The sequence below is a fragment of the Lepus europaeus genome, chromosome 6, assembly GCF_033115175.1.
Source record: "Lepus europaeus isolate LE1 chromosome 6, mLepTim1.pri, whole genome shotgun sequence".
Taxonomy (NCBI): domain Eukaryota; kingdom Metazoa; phylum Chordata; class Mammalia; order Lagomorpha; family Leporidae; genus Lepus; species Lepus europaeus.
The window spans coordinates 55842378-55855011 of NC_084832.1; the positions used below are offsets into that span (position 1 = coordinate 55842378).

Genomic DNA, 12634 nt, shown 5'->3' on the forward strand with positions numbered 1-12634 from the left:
AACCTGTGTGGCATTAATGGAGGGAGGAGGACTTTTCCTTCTGGGCCATTCCTTTTTCCAAGTTACAACAACAAAATCCCATTTATTTCTCCTACTCAAAATATGTGTTCTTAAGAAAAGGCAGCAGTTAGCATTAAGGCTCTGATTTAATGGGTTTTAGAAGAGCAATTTCAAGATAATTGGAAATTACATTTTTTTGATTGCCTCTCACCTGGACTACAAGTCTCCTAATCTCCCTGTTTTTGCTTTGGCCTCCATAAAATCAATTCTCGCCATGGAAGACCTTTTAAAGAAAAAACTATAGCTCTCTCTACTACGTAAAACTTCAATGCCCTCGTTGGCACCACCGATTCCTTTCTTGGCTAACAAAGCTCTACAGGACCTGGCCCACCTTTGTTGACCTTCCCAGAGAAACCTGTTTCCCCTTTCCCATTTTCCCCCCTCAAATGCGCAACAACAGGTTTTCATTCAGGGCCCTTGATTTCTACCTTTCCTTGAAAGGCTCTGCTCTCCCATGTGTCTCCAGTGTCTCCTCCCCAGAAGGGCAGTCCCTGAAGTAACCTCCCACCCAGTCAGCAGGGGCATCACTGTTTTAACGCCTCTGCATGACGCTCAGCACCAACGGATTGCGTGTTCTTTCTTCTTTTCCTCTCTCAGATCAGCCCGTGTAGCCTAGACTCGCTTCATTACCGCTCAATCACCCGCCTGGAGAAGTGTCTACCATTCACAGGAGCTCAACCAAAGAAATGAGCCCAGGAATACTCCTTCCTACCCGCACCTCTCCCCTCAACAGGGCAAAACTGAACTCTATGATGACGATCCACCTCAAAAAAGGGCCTTTATCATCTCTCAGGATCTCCGTCCTGAGGGGCAGAGGCTCTGCAGGATACAGCATGAGGTGCTTGGCCCGGCCCTTCCAGTTCTGAGTGGGAATACTCAACAGACTAGCTATGCATCTCGGGCTCGGCTTCTCAGGGACCAGAGATTTACTTTCCCATCTTAGGCACCACGTAAAGCCATCAGGGCGAGCACTAGGGCCCGGAGACCGCTCGGGGCTAACTCTTGAGGGGCGCTGTGAGTGGTCCTCCCTGGAGATGCTGGGGAGAAGGGGCGGAGCTATTCCGAAGGATGGGCCTGACGTGGGCCGTCGGATCTAGCGGGGCTGGGGCTTCGGCTGGGGCCCGGGGCTCCAGGAGACAGCACATCGAGCTTTGAGGCGAAGAAGGAGCCTAGCTGACGCCCCGCGCTGAAACGAAGAGGTCGAAGGACAGGGGGCAAGGCCTGAAACCTAACCCGTGCGACCAGCCGAGGCCCGGGTATTGGGCCCGCGGAAAGGGTTAAGCCGTTTCCAAGGCAACGCACCAGGAAGCGCGCAAGACGTCCGCCGCAGGTTCGTAGGTCAGCCTCGAGTTTAAAGCTCCCACGGCTGAGCGGGTTCTGGCCAATAGGTAGGCCTCCCCGGCGTCATGTGACCGGCGGGACCGCCCCGCTAGCGGCCTCGCAGCACGTGGGAAGGTTTTTTCTTGTTCCTCCTTTCCTTCTCAAGAGCCCACCCTCTTTTGCGCGGGCTTGGCCTCGGGGTGTTTCTCGCGAGAGAGGGACTGCAGCCTCTCGCGAGAGTGAGTGGGAGGCGTGGGGAGAAGGCGGTGTTGCTGGCCGGAGCTGCGGCGGCGGCGGAAGCCGAAGGGGTGGGCAGGGCGGGGGCGGGCCGCGGGGCTGGGAGGGGGGAGGGCTGGGGGCCGGTGCGGGAGGGGGCGTCCGCCTGCTCGGCCGGCTCGCGCGGCTGGGCGTTGCGGGCCGGCGGCGGGCCGGTGACATGCTTGTGAGCTGCGGAGGCTGCCAGGTGAGCCGGGAGCGGACTCGCCCGCGGCCGTGAGCAGCGCGTTCGTGGAGCGGGCTGGCGGCTGGTCCTGCGGCGGGGATGGATGGAGCGGCCTGTCTCCGACGTCCCAGCTCTGGCTTCGGGGCCGCCCGAGCCCGGCGCCTTCTCCCGGCGGTGGGAGGAGGGCAGGAGGAGCGCGGGCCCGAGGAGGTGGGGGTGGGGGGTGTCGTCGAGCGCGTGACGGGTCGTCCGGGGGTCCTGAGGGTGGTGGCCGAGCTGTCGCTCCTGTGGATGACAGGCTCGGTGTCCACCCCGCGGTGGTGTTCGGAGCCGGGCCCTCGGGGGTGAGCTCGGTTCGTGTTCGCGGTCTGCGCACGGGAGCGTTTGCAGCGGGCAAAGACGTTGCACCTGGACCCCGAACAGCATCCTTCGCTGTCAGAACCCCTGAGACCCGGAGCCGGGCTCTGCCCCGGTCTTGTCACAGAAACCGAACGCATCCAGCGACTCCTCTGAGTGTCCATAGTTTGCTGTCAGATTCTCTATGCTGGTCATTCCCGAATCTGAAAGGATTGAGCGTACGTCTGTTTTTCCAGACATCTAAACGGCTTTATTTAAAAACGCTGATGTAGCCAAAGTCCCTTTTTTTCTTTTTTTAAACTTTTGGGAAATTACAATGATAGTGAGATGTAAACCGCTACAGTGGTATGGGGTGGTAACGATTCTTCCCTCCTCATTCCCTCTCTTCCAGAATCTTAGTTGGAGATGGGTTAGCCATAGATATTCAGGAATTTCATGGTGAGAAATACTGCTGAGAGACACATATCTAATGGTCTTTTGCAAACTGAAGTTAAAAATTTCGGTTCTCCTTCCAGATTTGTAATTTTTCAGTCGTGTGCAAAACGCCCAAATTTTCCTTAGCTTCTTCCCACCTTGTTCTGTTGATAGGTACTGATCTTATTATGTCTGAAAATACTCAGAAAAGATAAGGAACTCAGTAATGCAAAAATGATTTTGTTGTTAATGTTTTGTTTATAATTTTAGGGTAAATGACAGTGCAGTGTCCAGCATTGTTGATGTCCATTGCAATAGTGCAATTTAAAAACACAGTCACACTGTGTACACTGGTTATTCATACTTTGTGATGCTCCTCTTTGCAAAACTGTGACCCAGAGGTTGAGCTTGTGTTTCACAATTAATTGTCATTGTAACAAAGTGATTTATTTAGGAGAAGCTAAAGAATGTAAGGGAATCAGGGAAGAAGCGAGTTCCCAAGCTGCACTGGTGATTAGTACATGGACCTGCATAACTGCACTGTTGATGGGATAGATAAGGGTCTAAGAGTTACTTCCCAGTCGTGGAGGTTATGAGAGTTACCTAAGACCCAGAACCACAGTCAGAAATCCTCCAGCCTTCTGAAGCCTTTGAACTCCAGGGGTGAGTCTGGAAGCTGAAGTCTTCCTTTGCCTGTATACTGGAAAAAGGATGGTACTGTGTTTTTAATTTCAGGAACTTCTGGAAAAGGAACTTTAACCAATTCAGACAGCACATTTGAGGACACATTAAGGGCAATAAACGGGTAGAGGAATTCTCTGTCTGCACTTGAAGAAGCTGTGAAAAACTTAGAAAATGTGTTGCTTTAAAACGATTTATTTATATGAGAGGTAGAGTTACAGACAGAGGGCAGGAGATATAGGTCTTCCATCTGCTGGTTCCGATGCCAGGAGCTTCTTCTGAATCTCCCACATGGTGCAGGGGCCCAAGAACTTGGACCATCTTGTGCTTTCCCAGGCTTAGCGGAGAGCTGGATCAGAAGAGGAGTAGTCAGGATATGAACTGGCACCTGTACGGGATGCTGGCGCCACAGGTGAAGGCTTACCCCTCTACACCTCAGTGCGGGCCTCAGAAAATGTGTTTTTGTGAATGGGCAGAGATGACTAGTCTAGATTAGAAAAGTTCTCTCTCGTTACATCTTGACAAACTCAGTCTCAGAAAATATAATGTTTTGCCTGTCATTATAGCCTTATGGCAAGGATTTCAAGTGTTTAGGGTGTTTGTTGTTTTGTCTTGACTTTGAAAGGTAATTGAAGTAATTTTGGTTAGGATAAGTTACTTAGGTGTACTGATTTTTTTGGGGGGAGTGTCAGGTGTCAGGTGATTTTCATTTTATCAACAAAATCAACTACTTAGAGGAAGAAAAGAGGTCAGGAAAAGATCTCAGCTTATTTTGGGTATGAATTAAGGGCATAAGAAAATAGTGATGTGGGGAAGGGAAAGGAAAATGTTTTATTAGAATAGTCTGGTCAGATCTAAGTGTCTTCCTTCTTCCACTCATACATGAACTTTCTTTTTTTTTAAATTAATATTTCCTGGGGACATAGTCACTTGGAATGTATAGATCAGAGACTGGCATGATAAAGGAGAAAAGTTAGCATTTTCTGATCAGTCTGAAAATGTTTCATGGGGAACAGAGATAAATGGTGAAGTGATCTGGAACAGTGAGAATGACAGTTGTGTGGTGATCAGGTACAGTGTAAAGACTTTGGATTTTGGAGTCGGGCACATGTGTTAGTTAATATCCCTGAGCCTGGTTTTCCTCATCCTTGACCCGAGTTCAGATGCCCATCACAGAAGGTTAATGTGAAGCACACAGGAGCTGCTTGCTCAGTATTTTTCATTTGGCCTCTCTTAATAGCTTGAGGATTATTTGGCTGCAAGGAACAACAAGCCGTTGAATTAGCTTCTTTTAAAGAGCATTTGTTGTAACAGTTGGAGTACTGCTTCTGAAGTCCACTGTGTGATTCCAGCTATGCGTCTTGGAAACCAGAAAGATTTCAGTTAGTTACTCTTCATTTTTCCTCCAAAAACACATGGTCTTGTATCTCTGCCCTTAACTGATTTTTGCAGTTTCTTTCAGATCAGTCTTGAAAGCTCCTGGTTGCTGCTTCCCCCAACTTTGGGTTTATTTGGCGCCAACACAGCTTCACTGTGACTTTGGAGCATGGTTCTCAAAGATTATCTCTAAATCTTGGTTCTAAATTTCTGGAGAGGGAATCCAATTGGTCAAGTATCTACATCTAGTCCAGTTGGCTGGGGTGGAGGAAGATGGGAATGGGAAAATTGGATAGACAGGAGATGTAGGTGTATCCCGCAGTTTGTAGGCCTCCATGTCAAGTTCCCTAAAAAAGGAGTGTGGACAAGGAGGAAATGATGGGTATCTCCAGTGTACGTCAACGTCCTGCAATTTGGTTTCTTCCACCAGCACTGCATTGAACCGCTCTCAGCCTGGGGATAATTTAATCAAATCCAGTGGTTACTTTTTAGAGCAGATTCCTCTAGGTGTGTGAGTTAGATTACTTAACTGATCTGTGCCTCAGTTTCCTTATGTTTGAAACGGCTATAATAATGGCACCTGTTAGGAGAATTAGGAATTCATGGGTTGAAAGCAGTAACCAGTGTCTGTCTGGCACATGGCAGGTACAGTACTGAGGGTATGGTATTCCCTTACTGAATGTGTACCATGTGGTGGCTACTGTTCACCTTTCACACTGCCATTTATTTATGGTTCTTTTTACCTTCCCTGGAACCCTTGATTGTGACTGTCCCCTTAGACTTTCTCTTGATCTTCTGTTCTCTCCTAGACTCTTGGATCAGCTTTGAAGTTCTGTAAATGTGGTTCTTCAAGTAACATCTCCAGTCTGGCTCCAACCAAGTCTTAATTTTTAGTTGCCTTTGGATATTACACATGGTCATAAAACACTTCCTTTTAGCTCCCCAGAGCTGAAATCCTAAAATGGATTTCACACTTTTTTGTTATGCCCGCCCTCCAGCATTATTTCCTGTTAGTTCATAGGTTCTCCATGGGATCATGCGATGCCTCCTGTGTGTAAGCACCATATCTTCTCCAAACCAGGTACCTTCACTCTTTCCTGCCATTGGCAATTGAGGGAAGAACTTTTCTATATCTGTCTTTGCAAGAGCTGCCTAAAAAGCCATTTCAGCAACATACTCTCGATGTCAGGGAAGGACAGATGTCACTGATAACAAGAAAAATGTGTTTCTGGATCCTGCCCCTATTTGTGGTTCAATACAGTTTTGTAGATGAGATTATGTGTAAGATAAGACCATTACTTCAGCTTCTAGGCAGCATATCCACATGTGCCTTAAGTTTATTGTTGTACAGGGAGTTTTGAAGCCAACAGCAGTTTACACTAGGCCCATATTATTACTGCAGATAGCAGCGACTGACCCAGGCACAGACATACTTTTGAAATGAATCCCAACCTGGAGTGTAGTTGAAGGACCAGTAACTTTCCTCTGTGAATGTTCGAGAAAACCAAGGGGCGGAACAGACATCCCTGAGTTAATCTTTTGAAAAGTCATTAGGTAGGTTGCCCCAAGTGTTTTCTATTTAGTGGTGTCGGTTTTGCCTCCAAATGTCCCTCTAAATTTCATGTCCTTGATGAAAGTTTCCCCTCACGTTAAAGCTTGCCCAGTTCAATAAATATATGGTTGTTTACCATGATTAAGGCCTTGGGGAAATGCATAAAAGAGTAAGGCATGACCATAGAGTGCGAGCTCTTTTCACTATTGTCTCCTAATCACTGTTGCACAGACATCTGGAAATCTTGGTTAATGTTATTTACAGTGCAGTGCAAGGTGGGGGCAAGTGTATATTTGACGGTTACGTAAGACACTGTAGTCTCAAGTGTTGAAAAGGAGCAGTGATAGTTTTGCTCTCAAGGCGACATTTGGCAATGGTTGTACACATTTTTTAGTTATCACAGCTGGGTGGGTGCTACCAGCATCTAGTGGCTAGAGGCCAAGGATGCTGTGAGATGTCTTACAATGCAGAGATAGTTCCCTGACACAAAGACTCATCTAACAAAATGTCAGTATTGCCAGCATTCCTATCCTGGAACAGTCAGAACATAATGTACAATGTGAATACAGGAAAGAGGCAGACTTAGGATTAAAAAGCAAAAGGGCAGAAACTACAAAGAAATAACTATCTTAATAGACATTAGGGCATACTGAAATGTTTTTAATATGATTGTTTTGAATGATGAAGTAATAATGACCAATGTCTATGGCATTTTACATTTTGTAGATTGATACCCAGGGAAGGAGCTAGTCTTTGAATTCCTGCTGTATCAGTACTGTTTTTATGTATGTTGTTATTGCATTGTATTCTCACTACAGTCAGTGAAGGTGAGCCTTAGGGAGATAACGTCACATTTATTCCACTGTTCACTTACTTGATGTTTGATTTTGCTAGTAGTTACTGTAGAGTTTATAAGATAAACTGATCCTGGACTTTCTTGGATGATGCCATTTGACATATAAGATAGAAATCATGATGGTAGTTTTAAATCTCCCACACACCACATTCTTTGTGCTATTTTGTCAAATTTTACTTCTGTGTCTGCTGTAAACCCAGTAATACATTTTTATTAGTTATATGTAGGTATACATATATATTTTTCAAAATTTATGTATTTATTTGAAAAGCAGAACTATGGAGATGGAGAGAGAGACAAATATTCTATTCGTCCACTAGTTCACTTGCCAAGTGACCACAACAGCCAGGGCTAGACAAGGCTGAAGCCAGGAGCCTTGAACTCCATTTGGGTTTCCCACATGGGTGGCAGGAGCGCAAGTACTTGGGCCATTTTCTGCTGCTTTCCCAGGGACTTTAGCAGAGCTGGATCGGAAGCAGAGCAGCCAGGACTTGAACGGGTATTCTGATATGAGAATGCCAGTGTTGGCGAGCAGTGACTTACCCCATTGTACCACCATGCCAACACTTAACTAGTTAAATATGTGATAAGACTTAGAAAATTACTTTTATGATACTCTCATATTTACCATTTCAGGTATTCTTTGCTCCTTCATACAGGAGTGGGGAACCTCTTTTCTGCCAAGGGCCATTTGGGTATTTATAACATTCACAGATCATACAAAATTATTGACTTAAAAATAAGCCTGCTATAGATGTACAGAATTTAAAATCTTGGGGCCAATGCTCTGGCACAGCGGGTTAACACCCTGGCCTGAGCACCAGTATCTCATGGGGGCACTGGTTTAGGACCTTCCTGTTCAACTTCCGTTCCAGCTCTCCAGCCTGGGAAAGCAGTAGAAGATGGCCCAAATCCTTAGGCACCTGTACCCACCTGGGAGACCTGGAAGAGGCTCCTGGCTTTGGATCGGCACAGCTCTGGCTGTTGTGGCCATCTGGGGAGTGAACCAGAGGATGGAAGAACTCTAACACTCTCTCTCTCTCTCTCTCTCTCTCTCTCTCTGCCTCTCATCTCTCTGTGTAACTCTTTCAAGTAAGTCTTAAAAAAAAAAAAAATCTCACCTGTGGTTGCAGTGGCAAGACCAGACCAAATGCTTTTGTGGGCCATATTTGGCCCTGCGTTCCCTACCCCTGAATAGCTCTAAATTTCCATTTAGCATTGTTTTTCTTTGCTGAAGAATTTCTTTTCACAGTTATGCTAGTGCTGGTTAGCTACTGGTGAATTCTCAACAGCTCTCATTAGTCTGCATAATGTTATTTTTCCTTAATTTTTGAAATGTCTTCATTGGGTGTGACTGAGATGTTGCTGCATTGTCTTGTTTCTTGCAGAGACAGGAAGTCTGCTGTCCTTGTTTTCTGTAGCTGTTTTTTTTTTTTTTTTTTGGACAGGCAGAGTTAGAGAGAGAGAGAGAGAGAAAGGTCTTCCTTTTTCCGTTGGTTCACCCCCCAGGCTGGAGCGTTGCGGCCAGTGCGCTGCGCTGATCCGAAGCCAGGAGCCAGGTGCTTCCTCCTGGTCTCCCATGTGAGTGCAGGGCCCAAGGACCTGGGCCATCCTCCACTGCACTCCCGGGCCACAGTAGAGAGCTGGCCTGGAAGAGGGGCAACCAGGACAGAATCCAGTGCCCCGACCGGGACTAGAACCCAGGGTGCCAGCGCCGCAGGAGGAGGATTAGCCTAGTGAACCACGGCGCCAGCCTCTGCTTGCTTTTAAGATTTTCTCTTCATCATTGAGTTTGAGCAGTTTGGTTATGATGTATCTTGGCTTATTCTTTCTGTTTTTTGTTTCTGTGGAACTGTGAGTTTATGGTTTTCATCATCAAATTTGGGGAATTCTGGGGTGTTTTGCCTTCACTTTCTTTTTCTATCTCTATATTTGGGAGTACCTTTTACAGTGGTTAGTAAGTTACCGATGCCTTGGGTTGGGTGGTTGTTTCTCTTTCTGTATTTCTTTTTGGATGGTTTCTATTGCAGTGTCTACAAGTTGTCCAAACATTTATACTCTGGTGCAATAATCTGATGTTTATTGCAGCCAGTATGTTTTTCATTTTATATATTTTATATTTTATTTTCATCCCTACAAGTTCCATTCTGGAATCTTTTTTATATCTTCTGTTCTCTCCATATCTTGATCATGTTTTCTTATCCCTTCTTGAATGTATGTATGGAACATACTTCCTCTGCAGCTTTGCAGTCCTTTTCTGTTTATGCTATCATTTCTTGCTCTGCATTTATTGACTGTTTTTCTCCTAGTTCTGGGTCATGTTTTTCGCTTCCTCTGCCTGGTGATTTTTGTCTGTTTGCCAGCATTAAGTCTTACACTGAAGCTTGCTTTATTTGTTGTATTCCTTAAGAGTGCTGGATTTAGTTTGGGTGCACAGTGGGCTATTTGGAATCTGTTGGATTGTTTTGAGGCTTGCTTTTAAGTTTTGTTAGTGTGGGGCCAGTACATAGTCCACCTAATCAGGCAGCTTCCTTCTGAGGAGCCTGTCCTTTGCTTGAACAGTACAGCATTTTTCCACTCTGGTTAGTGAGAACGCAAACCCTTCCAAGCCCAGTCTGACTCCAGGTATTGTTTGGCCTGCTGTTCTCCGGTTGTTATTTCCTCAACCTCAGGCACTCCGCACGAATTGGGATTCGGCCAAAGGTCCTAGGGGAGCCCATCTGCAGATCTTTGGGGCTCTCACTCTTTTTGAACTTTCTCTCACATACTGACTGGACCTTATAATTTCCAGCCACCCTGGTCTCCCCAGGCTGATTGCTTGGCTTCCATGTTCCTGTGTGGTAACCTAGAAGTAGCTGGCAGCCAGTGTTTCCCTTGGGATCATAGTCTTGTGTTGCCTCTTATCTATTGTTTGGAAACCAGTGTTTTCTATATAGTTTATGCCATCTTGTTGTAATTCTAGTCAACAGAATCTTGATTTTTTTTTTTTAACACTTGGCTGTTTGGCATTTGGTCAAAATGTGTGTTTGGAACATTTATTACAAATATCTCAAATAGAAATTATTGGAAATGTTTAAATGTATTTTCACAAAAATCTCATTAAATGTACATATATTCTTTTAAACATTTAAAGGCATACTTTATCCCTTTAAATAGGTTACTCTTACTAATTCAGCTGTTTGAGTACCTATTGTGTTAAAATAGGTATTGGTAAAAACACTTTTGTCTTGAGGAAACTCACAACAGGAGGGAAGCATGCAAAGAATGGCACCAAAGGATTAAAAGGTGAAGCCTTCTACCGCCTGTCTACTCTATGGGCCAGGAAGTAGAATGGTACTCAGGGAGGGAAGTCCTTGAATTGGTGCATGAAGAGGAAGTAGTAGTTCAGGTGAAGAAAGTGAAAAAGTAAATTTGAGATTGGTGGGGCCAGCGCTGTGGCACAGTAGGCTAACCCTCTGCCTGTGGCCGCCGGCATCTCATTTAGGCATCAGTTCATGTCCCAGTGGCTCCACTTCCAATCCAGCTCTCTGCCATGGCCTGGGAAAGCAGTAGAAGATGGCCAAGTGGTTGGGCCCCTGCCACCCCTGTGGGAGACCCCGAAGAAGCTCCTAGATCCTGGTTTCAGATCAGCTCTGCTCTGGCCATTGTGGCTGTTGGGGAGTGAGCCAGTGGATGGAAGTCCTTTCTTTCTGTCTCTCCCTCTCTCTCTCTGTAACTCTACCTCTCAAATAAATAAATAGACTCTTAAAAAAAAAAAAAAAGAAGACTGGGAGGAGCACAGATGAAGACATGATAATTTACTGGACATGGTGCTGTGTAGGGATCTGGGGAAAGGCAAGATCCAGCTTGGCTGTTGTCTGGGATTGGTTTACTAAGAGAGAATATCAGAGGAAATTATTTAGGAATAAAGTTTTATTCAATTTTTGAACTTAGAATTTTGGGGTAACTAATATTCAGGTGAAAGTGTTGAACAGAAAATTGAATATAAAGAACTAAACTTAAAAATTTGCATAGTTAAAACTAGAGGTGGGGTAGATTATCTTTGGCAAACCAAACAGACTGAGACCTGAAGAGGACGGGGTGAAGGTTAGAAAATATTAGTCTTTGAGTAATAAGTTACAGAGGAATTTAGGGAAGGAGATTAATGGAGAGCTAAGTGCTTCTTAGTCAGAAGTTACATAGGGCACTTATTAAAATACAGATTTTTGCATTCCACATAAACCTACCAAATCTGAATCTTCTTGCTGTGAGTGGATTAGAAATAAACTCACTCAGGTCAGGCATTTGACAAAAGCGGTTAAGACATCCAAGTCCAAATATTGGAATGCTTGGACTCAATACATGCTTCCAGCTCCTGATTCTAGCTTCCTGCTAACGGAGATCTTGGGAAACAGCAATGATGGCTCAAGTAACTGGGTTCCTACCACATGTGTGGGAGACTGGTATTGAATTCTCAGCTCCCAGCTGCTGCCTTGGCCCATCCCTACTCATAGCAGTCATTTGGGGAGGTAATCGGTGAATGGGAGCTTTTTTTTTAAAAAAAATTTATTTATTTGACAGAGTTAGAAAGATCTTCCTTCTGTTGGTTCACCCCCCAAATGGCCGCTACGGCTGGAGCTACGCCGATCCGAAGCCAGGAGCCAGGTGCTTCCTCCTGGTCTCCCATGCGGGTGCAGGGGCCCAAGCACTTGGGCCATCTTCTGCTATCCAGCAGAGAGCTGGACTGGAAGAGGAGCAACCTGGACTAGAACCCAGTGCCCATATGGGATGCCGGTGCCGCAGGTGGAGGATTAACCAAGGGAGCCACAGTGCCGTCCCCAAATGGGATCTTTTATCCCCTGATTGTTTGGTTCTCAAATAAATGAAAAATCAGAAATTAAAAAAAAAAATAAAAACATAGTTAATTTGTACCTGTACTGAAGTTTGAGAAGATCAATGCAGTAGGAAAATTAAGGTAGGAAATTGTTGATAGAAGAAACATGTTTCAAAAGTGCCTTGACACAGTTAATTCTCCTGCTATAAAAAGGTGAATAATTTTTATTTATTTGAAAGGCAGGGAGACAGAAACAGACAAGCAATCTCCCATTCACTGGTTTGCTTTCCCAATGCTTGCAATAACTGGGGCTGGGCCAGGAGCCTGGAACTTAGTCCAGGATTCCTCCATGGTGGTATATTAAAGTACTTGAGCCATCACCTGCTGCTTCCCACAGTGTGTATTTACAGGAAGTTGGAATTGGAAGCAGAGCCAGCACTTGGATCCAGGTGACTTGTGTGGCATCTTAACCACTGCGTTGGATGTCTGCCCCTGACTTCAACAATTCTTCAGCTAGAGAAGAAGGACTTGGGGATTATTTTTAAAATTTTATTTTAGAAGAATTTATGATCATTCATAAAAACACAAAACACGCTTTCACAGACAAAAAGGAAACACTTAGAATTTCATCTACCAAGAGAAAACCAATGTCTATGCCTATGTAGAATATAACTTCTTTTACATTGCCTTTATAAATATACATATGTAGATGTACAGATTTTATACAAAATGGGGTAATGCCAACATGTGCCAGTCTCTTGT

The 12634-nt window shown here is 45.1% G+C and overlaps 1 protein-coding gene across 4 annotated transcripts in view; it reads left to right on the forward strand.

Moving 5' to 3' along the window:
* Nucleotides 1–1667: 1667 nt before the first annotated feature.
* The window catches only part of AKAP11 (A-kinase anchoring protein 11), a 58033-nt gene continuing 47066 nt past the window's right edge, over nt 1668–12634 (forward strand). Inside the window, exon 1 of one of the 4 annotated variants that reach the window (XM_062194126.1) lies at nt 1668–1688. The gene's annotated coding sequence lies outside the window, so the exon portion shown is untranslated. Of the gene's footprint in view, nt 1689–1758; nt 1844–2230; nt 2398–5711; nt 5733–12634 lie in introns of those variants that run through there. The other 3 variants (XM_062194125.1, XM_062194128.1, XM_062194127.1) reach the window with 3 other exon arrangements.